The sequence below is a fragment of the Nannobrachium achirus genome, assembly GCF_963921795.1.
Source record: "Nannobrachium achirus genome assembly, chromosome: 8".
Lineage (NCBI taxonomy): Eukaryota > Metazoa > Chordata > Actinopteri > Myctophiformes > Myctophidae > Nannobrachium > Nannobrachium achirus.
Genome location: NC_137817.1, coordinates 66,342,436 through 66,354,342, shown reverse-complemented (window position 1 = coordinate 66,354,342; position 11,907 = coordinate 66,342,436).

The following is an 11,907-nucleotide window of genomic DNA, read 5'->3' as shown; positions in this document are numbered from 1 at the left end:
TCTGTTTAGTGAGAAAACAGTATTGCACATGAAGTTAAAGGACAACTTTAGTTTTTTACAACAAGGGTTCAAATTTTAGATTGTAATTAGAGAAAAGAAAAGGTGAATGTTAAAATGTTTTCATTTACTTCGTTCTATTGGTTTATCACGTTTAGCATGCTTAAATGTGGGGCCATGCATACGCATGGGGGCATGCGTACAAAGTGCTAAATAATATGTATTTTTAGACACATTAAGCCAGCAATTTCTTTATTGCTATTTTCAGTAACACTTCTAGCCCCCATAAGTCACATCTAACCATGAAAGGTTACGTTGTATCTTGGTAATGGGCTTATTCTGTGTAAAAAGACATATTTAGCCACTTGTACGCATGCCCCAGCCACTGAAAACAAAATAATTAAAATCTCTAAAACGATAGAAATAAGTAAATACAAACATTTTAACACCCATCTTTTATATTCTCTAATTACAATCTAAAATATGAACCCTTGTTGTAAAAGTTGTCCTTTAATCATTTGGGGACCCCCCAAATACATACATACATACATACATACATACATACATACATACATACATAAATAAAAATAATAATTTGGGGACCCCCCTGCCCACAGGTTGAGAACCACAAAGCTAGATCAGTGGTTATTACAACTTTTACATTGAACTGGACGATAATGGGATGAACAAGTACAACATGGTTATTGCAGTTTTATCGTTCAGGTTGTGGAGTGCATCATATCTGGTTTGTGTAAACAGACAACTACATAAACAGTTATAATGTCTGTTTTCTTGTGCAAGGTTTAATCTTGTACAAAACTGTTTCAGCCATTCGTTTAACCCTGATGTAAAATTGTGATTTAACCATGAACAGTAGGCTATATATTTTTTTTAAATAAAATAAAAAACAAGGAGAATATAAGTAGGGAACTATTCCCAATGCCATGCGTTACCTGGATGGATCATTATAAGCCTGCGGACACATTAAAGCATGACATGACAGGAGCTCAGCTCTAACTTCACTTGACAATCAATTCAAATTAACATTACGGTGGACAAAGTAAATATCCTAGTCATTTACAAGCTACCTCGTTTGAACCTCCAGTTGCTTAAATTACAGTATATGGAGATTATAGATTAATCATTACGGTATATGGAGATTATATATTAATAATTATGGTATATGGAGATTATAGATTAATCATTTACAGTATATGGAGATTATAGATTAATCATTACGGTATATGGAGATTAATCATTACAGTATATGGAGATTATAGATTAATCATTACAGTATATGAATATATTAATCACTGCAATGCTGTAAATTAAACATTGATGTAACAATAGAGTTACAATGATAATAGTGACATCAACAACAACATGCAACAAAACAATGTAGGCTATAAAACGTCTTGCTGCTGCTGATATGGAGCTATTGTTGTTGTTTGTGTTTACTATCACTTGTCTTTATAACAAGCTAGCAGCTAAGAGTAATTAGATTTATGTTCCAACTTAAATGATGAGTTAATAAAGACAAAGAGATAAAACAAGACATTAATCTTCAGTGAAGAAATAGATGAAACACAACGTGAACTAGTTCATCTTTACCTGCTGTGTTTCAGTGGTTGAGCTGCTGATAAACGTCCTCCTGCTGCTTAACGACGACACTGTTCTGAAACGACACGTTTTAGTTTCTTTGTATTTTACTTTGATATAAATCTATGATGTTTATAACGTCAACAACAGTCAATCGCCATGTTGTTTTCACTACTGCATTGTGGGTAATGCTGTTCTTCTGACCACTTTGTCTTGAACGCCAGTTGGTGTGTTGCTGCCCCCTGCTGTCGGCTGCACTATAATGCAACGGTTTCTAACCGTTTCCATTATTTATTCAGCATCTGAGCCACCGCAACGGACCACTATTTGATGGCATTTCGCGACTACTACAAGTCATGTTTTGAAGAATATATATATAGGCCTATATATATTGTATATATATATTGATAGTTACTTTATTGAAAACTTTATTAAAATGACATGTTTTAAAGAATGTTATAGTGGTTCAACCACTATAACATTCTTTAAAACTAACTAACTACCATACCACTGTGGTATGCTAGTTAGTGAAGCTTGTAATAGGAAAAACACAGCACAGGACAGTACAGTTCAGATACAAAGTCTACTAATAGGATTTAAACCCAAGAAAGCACTATGGCTTGTTTACATAGGGGTCATTTTTACATTTTCATTAGGCTATTTATTTGGGGCCATGGAAAAAATGTGTTCAACTAAATGAACATTATTAACATTATTTAACTAACAATAATGATCATAATTAGTGACTCCAGGTTTAAATCGGTTAAAACTATTCAAATAGACCGTGTTACCTGATGCCACACTGACCACTGGAGGGCAGTTATTGAGTGACCCCATAGCCTGGAGGGATGGTCGCGTTTGATTGGTAGTTGTCAGGACAACAACAAGGTCGCATTTTACGTGTTATTTGTAGATTAACTCTAGTTTCACATTAATTAAATTATTAATAGACTTTATCATCTGCATTCGTATGTTAAATTGACACGTGTTTAATCAATACAGGCCTTATGATCATCAAAAACAACCGTCCAATCACCGTGGCCGTCCCTTTTGGTCTGCGCATCAGCGTGGATCTGGGGTCTATTCCGCTTTGAAGGTTTCACATCCGGTCAGTACCGGATACGGAAACAGATCACATGCGCCGACGTGTGTGTGCGTGGAAATGACCGGATGCGAGTTTCTAAATTCTAGGAGAGCAAAGGCAAAACCACGCCCCGGACTCATTTTTGAAGCTTGTGATTGGCTGAACCGGACGTAGGGAGCGCTCCGTTGTAGTCACTTGGACCGCGCGAGGTGCACCAAACGTTGCGTTTATCGTGCGCTTGCCCAGGCCATAAATATAACGATTGCATTCACCACGGCTTCGTAACTCTGGCCCGCTCTTCGCGGCCACTCGCGCCTGCGGCGCTCGGGGGGGAAGAGCAGGACCAAGGTCCGCTGGCCTTCGCGCCGCTTGCAATGTCGTGGACAATAACTGAATGTCGTTGAAAACGAGCGCTCCTTGCCTGCGCTCTCCTAGAATTTAGAAACTCGCTGACCGGATAGTGTAGGGGCGAGCTTAGCTCTGGTCCATAGCGTTAGTGGAGTTCTCCACTACGCTCTTGGAGCTAGGGCGAGCTCGAGATCGGATATGTGCACTGGACATGAAATAGAAAAGCTCTCATGGGTTAGGCCTACTGCTCTGAGTCTAATGATCATCATCATGATCACATTTCTCACTATGGGGGAAAAAAAGTTGGACATACATTGTTTTTCTTTTCTTTTTACCTCCTTTTCTCTCCAATGTAATAATAATAATAATAGATAGATAGATAGATAGATAGATAGATAGATACCTTTATTATCCCAAGGGGGAAATTCAGTTGTCCAGTTGTAGCACAGCAGTATACAGTTATTTACAAAGTTACAGAGAAGTAGGAAAAGATAGATAAGAGTAAAAAACAAGAGCAGTACAGTACCAAAAAAGAGAAGGTGCATCAATTAGCCCTATTCACGGCCCGCCCACCTACTTCCGTTTCTCAGTATCCCCCGGGTCGGCCGGGTGCTGACTTCAATTTAGAAGGGGAAACTATACTGGACTTAAAGCCAACAAATCGTTATTTCTAAATTTCGAAGTAAATTATAATGCTTTGTGCCGTTTACTATCTTGTGTTCTTGATCATGCTAGCCGTATTTTATACTTGGGAGGCTCTCTCCATTCCGACATGTCGCCACTCCGAAATTGACTTCTTATTGTCGGAGTGGCGACACTCCCATGGGCCTAAGGTTTAGGGTTAGGGTTAAAGATAGGGTTAGTGTCGGAATGGAGACATGTCGGAAAGGAGACATGTCGGAGTGGAGAGATGCACTCTTTATACTTTACTATTCGGAAATTGCATTAAATTTGCGATTTCTGTGCTAACTCTATAGGCTTATAGTAGGATTTTCCCCTTCAAAACGGGACTTCAGCACCCGGGGGATGCTGAGTGGGCGGGTCGTGAATAGGGCTAATAGAGGGGGCGAATTAAATAAAAGTATATATACATAAAGTGTCTTACAAAAAAGAGACCAAAGCAGTCAATGCTAGTTAGTGCAACAAGTACCTCACTGTCATTGTTAAACAAGACAAATACTCAGAAACTACCAACAAAACCTAATAGTGCAATGTCGAAAAAACAGTGCGGAAAAAAAACAACAGAAACAGCTCAGAGCAGAAGAAACTAGGCAGCGTGTCACCGCGAGACGCACATGAGCACTCTCCCTGGAAGGTCCTTAAGCCGGCATCATAGTCGCCTAGGCGGTGGAAGGCTTTACACCGCGGTGTAGTCTTTTCGAGTCTTTTTGAGTCATGAAACTACAACGTTATCATTCCTTGCGGTGGAGAGCTTTCCACCGTGAGTCCCAACACATCTCTCTGTTTTTACTATCAGACAGACAGGCTCTACACCTCGTTCACTGATTGGTCAATCTAGACTAGTCAGTCACGGTGAATAGGACTCCACCGTGGCGTACTATGATGTCCTGCACTTATTTTCTGACTTGAGGTGGAAAGCTTTCCACCGGTGGATAGCTCTCCACCGTACACTCTGATACGGGCTTTAGAGGTCAAAGTCAATACAGCAATAGTTCCAAAAAAACAGCTCAGAGAAGAAGAAACTAGGAAGCATGTCACCGCAAGACGCACATGAGCACTCTCCCTGGAAGGTCCTTAGAGGTCAAAGTCAATACAGCAATAGTTCCGTCAGTCTAATTTAGGAAGGAAGTCCTTTCAGTCGTCCGTTATGTGTCTCGTTGTACAGCTTAAGGGCAGCCGGTACAAAAGATTCTTTAATAGTTACCTGATCCTCCTGCGAGGGAAATTCAGATATTTGCAGCCCAACCCAGCTGCTTTTTTCAGCTTAACCCAGCTGAACCCAGTGCTGCCCACAAGGAGCGCGAGGGGGAGGGAAGCAGTGATAGCTGGAGCGGGGAATCGTACCTGCGACCTCTGGGGTCTCCGGAGTCCTAAACCACCCAGCCATCACTGCTGTAATGTATTAATTATGCCAAGATTCTTCCCCACAGGCATTTGTCTTTTCACTACTGACTCACTAGTGGATCTGTCTGTCTGTCTGTCTGTCTGTCTGTCTGTCTGTCTGTCTGTCTGTCTGTCATTCAGTGACAGTTACACATCTCCTCCACCAGGGGGCGAAAGGCATTAAAGCAACACGCCTGGATGCGTTAAATACGTTGAGTCGTTGATCCGGAAGCCCGATCTTCCGGAAGTAGAATGTTTCTCCTGTGGAGTTTCCACAACAAAGGAACTGTTGGTGTTTCATGGTGGTTTTGGGACGCGACCTGCCGTTTACCAACGAACCTAAGCATAAAGGTGGTTGCCGGGGGGCAAGGAGCTCCGCTGTGTTCACTTGGACCGCGCGGAGGTGACGAAAGTCGGGGGGACGAAGATGTACCATTCTGTCCCTATCAGGACATAACTCGGACGGACTTCGCAACACGGAGACTCACTCGCTGTAGCTCGCTCGGCGGCGGTGTCTCACTCAGTGTTGGTGTTTCATGGTGGTTGGGACACAGCGCGTGGTGAAAACCTTCTCATATTAAAAGGAGTTAAAACTCTTCAAATGGAGTCTGTACGGCTGAAGATAAATGAACATATGACGTCGGTGGGAGAGGATATATTGTATGTTTTGGAAAAGCAACAAAGTGTTGATGTTTGTCGTGTGAAGCTCGATGTCAGAGTGTTTGTGTTGGAGCGCCTCCGTGCGGCCGCAGAGGTCATGTGCAACCTCTTCCAGAGAGAGATGGAGACACTACACAACACCCAACTACACACTGCAGGTATGTCTGTTACACACACAACACCACACTACACACTGCAGGTATGTCTGTTACACACACAACACACTGCAAGTATGTCTGTTACCCACACAACACCACACTCCACACTGCAAGTATGTCTGTTACACTCTTACACACAACACCACACTACACACTGCAGGTATGTCAGTTACTAGCTAGCTCTGGTCCAGCTCTGACATACCTGTCGGCAAATGACTAGACCCAGAGCCTTCTACCTTCGGAGAGTTGCGTCACTGCCGTTCACTTCATGGGGCCAGTTCTTCTACGCACACATCTATTGGCGTATAGTGACAAACGGCGAATCGGAAGTTTACAAAATGCATTGAAGTCTATGAGGTGAAGTGACAATGAACCACGTGACCAGCGCTGTTTCTGACCCCGCAGTGGGTCAGAAATTTTAACATAAAATGGGAAATCATTGTTTTCTTAAAAAAAAAAAGAATTGTCCGTTTTATCTGTGCGGATAAACGCGCCTGTGTGCAAAGACCTTTAGCCTCGGAAACCCAGCCTTTATTTGGCGATCGGTAGAAAAATAAAGCCTGGGCGATCACGTTAAAATCACTGTTGTAGGAAGTGTAGAATTTCCCTAACCAATCAGAGTGGAGGTGTCGCACGGAATTTGTTGACGTCATGACGCAGCAGCGTTCTCCGCGCTGAGCAGAGGGGGGTGGGGGGAGGAGAACACAAGATTCGCCTGGTTGTGTATCCCCATCTGCCAGCATAGCAGATTTACGCGTTACTCTAGAGTCTAGACTACATGACGCTCAGAAGCTTGAATTAAAATATATAGGCTACTAATGTTACAATTCTCTTTGGGTGGGTTAGTGGGTACAAGTAGCAGTATCTTTAGTATTGTTTTAAAACAATCTGAATGGTGTCCATTTTCGCCCAGGGGTGCAGTTTCCTGGAGTATTTATGAAGCAACACAGAAGATAAAGTTCCTATGATTGGCCGCTAGTTGCGCTGTTTTCCCCCTGGCTGGTACCAAAAGATTTTTTTTTTCTCCATTGGACCCTATTTGTTTTCCACTTTGATTTTCTAACCTTAATAAACATTGTCATAAATACTTTATGGTCCGTGTCGCTAGTGAAAAATTGCCTTGCAATCACCATGATATGCATTTTGTGCAAATATGGTCCCATTTATGTTAAAATTGATGATAAAGTTGCGGGGGGCATTGCCAACTTCTGATCAAACTGATCTGAGACCAGCCTGCTATTTTAATCAACTTAGTCATTCGACACCACAACTTGAGCAGATCTACAAGCTAACTACTCGTCGTAATGTGACGCACTGTTAACTTGTTTATCGGTTTTCTTTGTACAACAGAGGATAAAAAAGGCATAACATGCATTTTACAATATAAAAATATTATACAATGTACAATATAGGCATTTAGCAGACACTCTTAATCCAGAGCTATTACACTTAGTGAGGACATAAATAAACACACATATATTCTCTATAATTATATAAATGTTAAAACATCATTTTTGTTAAATTAATAGGCCTATGATTTATTTACTCTTATAGACCTATCAGCCAGGAAAAGCCTTAGAAATAGCCATAGATACACAACTTGGTATTCATTTATTATGAAGGCTACTGCCTGATTGCGTAAAACTTTATGAGAGCCTAATGCCACCAGAACAATGCGTTATTATTATTATTTATTTTTTCTCATGATTTGTGCACCTAGGATGGCATGCCATTAAGCTACATAAACACATTGATACCAGCCTACAGGTTATTATCACATTCACTGGCCACTCACAGCTCAAATAGCTATATTCTAAGGGAAGCCTATATTATTTTATGAACTCATCTTTAACATTGGATAGACTTTCATATGGCCATATTGATAATTTGTCATAGGCCTACCTACCAGGCTACCACAGGCTTACTCTACATCACTCCAGACCATTTATCAAATATTTCATTTAATATTTTGGACAAAACTGAAAACAGCACTTTTTACATTGATGGTGCCCATGTCCTGCACACCTATCCTGTATCCGTTGGCATACCTCAGACATGTTGGAGCCAGGAGGAGGCTATTATGAGAGAGAAGCCTGCATCGTTGATGGTCTGGGAGCTCGTTTGGAATAAAGTTGATCATAGTAGGAGAGCAGGCTGCAAGGCGACGCAATGTTGTAATGGCAATTATCTGTTAGGTCTGAAGATGTTTGTTTTAATGCCTTTGAAGTGCTAGTCTTCATCTTGATCCATTTGGTTATCAACTCTCCACCATTTAACTGGAGACCAACTGGAATGCCCTCAAGGACCAGCACTGGTGGTCCCCGGACCACTGGTTGAGAACCACTGCCATAGACTACTGTATATATTGATCACATGATCAAACGCCACTAATAGCCTAATAGGCCTAACTCTTACCGTTGAACTCTTGACCTATAGTAGCGAAAATAGACAATCTAGAAGCATGTTGAGCTTGTAGATTGTTTCGTCTTCTCTCTTTTTTTCTTTTTCCCACGATTAAAATTCTATTTTATTGTGGGCTCGCCTATAAGGCGAGCACACTTTAGATATTGTCATTATTTATTTATTTATTGTGGGCTCGCTGAAGGCGAGTCCAGCTTGTTATACCCCAGTTTATATTTATTTCTTTAAAACTTCCAAGGGTCCGACCACTTTCTTCGGCATCTTTCAACTCCCTCACACTTTGTGCTAGAAACTTCGTTCCAACTTCAACATGTTCAGCTTTCTACAGTGATGTGTGCTTATATTTTTCTTTTCAAAATATTTCATATTTTTGGAAATATTTAACTTTTAAACTTTAATTTTTCCTCCTTATAATGGGAGTCTATGCAAAAAAGTGCCCACTTTACTGGTGCAAATTCTTTGTGCTCTTATAACTCTTTCATACTTTCACATAAAAACTTCGTTCCAACTTTGAAATGTTCAGCGAGGTTTGAAGTTTCATTGTTGTTTTCGAAATTATTTAAAAGTTTATACTGTTTGAAATATTTAACTTTATTCATAAATCTTTCATAGCATAGAGAATGAATGGGATCTGACTTTCAAATTTTCACTTTTTCACAAAACTTTATAGCCTCATTACTCTGGCATAGTTTTACGTAGGAACGCGATTCAAACTTGAAAAACGCTCACACGCCTTTGGACTTCTTCATGGTTCAAACGGTATTCGAAAACATCATACCGTTCTTCCACAATCGCAGTCCAAAGGTAGAGTGGTTTGGGGTATTTGGGGGGTATTTTTGGCGGGAAAACCATTCCTAGAGTGTGGCTAGAGTGGAGGAGATTTTTTCTTAAAGTAATGAAGTTCTCTGAACGAATCGTCCTCACGGCCAGAATATTTAAAATGTATGCATGTTTTTTGGCACGTTTGTAGCCACGCTCGTCGTGTTTCGTAAAGTGCAACTAAAATAAAACAGAGACTTACAGAATTTCATCTATGGCCCTCTGAGTGCCGGGTCGCGCCTCAGACGCCCCATTCACCTCAAGTCATTTTTTTTCTGGTTTTCGGATTTTTTTTATTTTCCCCCAAACATTTCTAGCTTGCTCTCATGCGCACATTATTGATCCTTTTAACATCAGAATCGCAATGTTCGTAGAGCCACTCACCGAGCCACGACTATGTGTTTTCAACTTTTCGTGTTTCCGGGAGAGCGATCAGTTCATACACTTGCGCTCCCTATTCAAACCAATGGATATGGCCCATATCTTGAACAAACAGTTCTACAGCTCAGAAGCAAAGGTGCTCCTTATTAACTTTAATTACAGTGCTGAGTCAGTGGTCTCACATGATTTACAAGCTCACAATAAGTTGCACTGTGTAACTTTGTGAGATTGTAGATCGGCTATTTATCTGGTTCTCAAAGTGTGGTCCAGGGAACACATGGACGCACGGTCGCACGCATGATTTGTAGATCTATTTCAATCGGCAGTTCCATACCATAATTTGTAGCTCTAAATCCATCACCTGTCTCATCCACATGATTTGTAGATCTAATTCTAAAACCAGTCACATCCACATGATTTGTAGATCTAATTCTAAAACCAGTCCCATACCCATGATTTGTAAATCTAATTCCATCGGCAGTTCCATACCATAATTTTTAGCTCTAAATCCATCACCTGTCACATCCACATGATTTGTAGATCTAATTCTAAAACCAGTCACATCCACATGATTTGTAGATCTAATTCTAAAACCAGTCCCATCCCCATGATTTGTAGATCTATTTCAATCGGCAGTTCCATACCATAATTTGTAGCTCTAAATCCATCACCTGTCTCATCCACATGATTTGTAGATCTAATTCTAAAACCAGTCACATCCACATGATTTGTAGATCTAATTCTAAAACCAGTCCCAAACCCATGATTTGTAGATCTAATTCCATCGGCAGTTCCATACCATAATTTTTAGCTCTAAATCCATCACCTGTCACATCCACATGATTTGTAGATCTAATTCTAAAACCAGTCCCATCCCCATGATTTGTAGATCTAATTTGTAGATCTAATTCCATCGGCAGTTCCATACCATAATTTGTAGCTCATCCACATGATTTGTAGATCTAATTCTAAAACCAGTCACATCCACATGATTTGTAGATCTAATTCTAAAACCAGTCCCATCCCCATGATTTGTAGATCTAATTCAATCCGCAGTTCCATACCATAATTTGTAGCACTAAATCCATCACCTCTCATCCACATGATTTGTAGATCTAATTCTAAAACCAGTCACATCCTCATGATTTGTAGATCTAATTCTAGAACCAGTCCCATCCCCATGATTTGTAGATCTAATTCCATCGGCAGTTCCATACCAATTTTCAATTTTCAAAAAACTTTTTTTTTTCAAAAAACTTTTTTTTCAATTTTTTTTTTTTTTTCAAAATTTTTTTTTTTCAATTTTTTTTTTCATTTTTTTTTTTCAAAAAACTTAAATTTTTTTTCAAAAAATTTTTTTCTTCAAAAAACTTAAATTTTTTTTTCAACAAATTTTTTATTTCAAAAATTTTTTTTTTCAAAAAAAATTTTATACTGTTTGAAATATTTAACTTTATTCATAAATCTTTCATAGCATAGAGAATGAATGGGATCTGACTTTCAAATTTTCACTTTTTCACAAAACTTTATAGCCTCATTACTCTGGCATACTTTTACATAGGAACGCGATTCAAACTTGAAAAACGCTCACACGCCTTTGGACTTCTTCATGGTTCAAACGGTATTCGAAAACATCATACCGTTCTTCCACAATCGCAGTCCAAAGGTAGAGTGGTTTGGGGTATTTGGGGGGTATTTTTGGCGGGAAAACCATTCCTAGAGTGTGGCTAGAGTGGAGGAGATTTTTTCTTAAAGTAATGAAGTTCTCTGAACGAATCGTCCTCACGGCCAGAATATTTAAAATGTATGCATGTTTTTTGGCACGTTTGTAGCCACGCTCGTCGTGTTTCGTAAAGTGCAACTAAAATAAAACAGAGACTTACAGAATTTCATCTATGGCCCTCTGAGTGCCGGGTCGCGCCTCAGACGCCCCATTCACCTCAAGTCATTTTTTTTCTGGTTTTCGGATTTTTTTTATTTTCCCCCAAACATTTCTAGCTTGCTCTCATGCGCACATTATTGATCCTTTTAACATCAGAATCGCAATGTTCGTAGAGCCACTCACCGAGCCACGACTATGTGTTTTCAACTTTTCGTGTTTCCGGGAGAGCGATCAGTTCGTACACTTGCGCTCCCTATTCAAACCAATGGATATGGCCCATATCTTGAACAAACAGTTCTACAGCTCAGAAGCAAAGGTGCTCCTTATTAACTTTAATTACAGTGCTGAGTCAGTGGTCTCACATGATTTACAAGCTCACAATAAGTTGCACTGTGTAACTTTGTGAGATTGTAGATCGGCTATTTATCTGGTTCTCAAAGTGTGGTCCAGGGAACACATGGACGCACGGTCGCACGCATGATTTGTAGATCTAT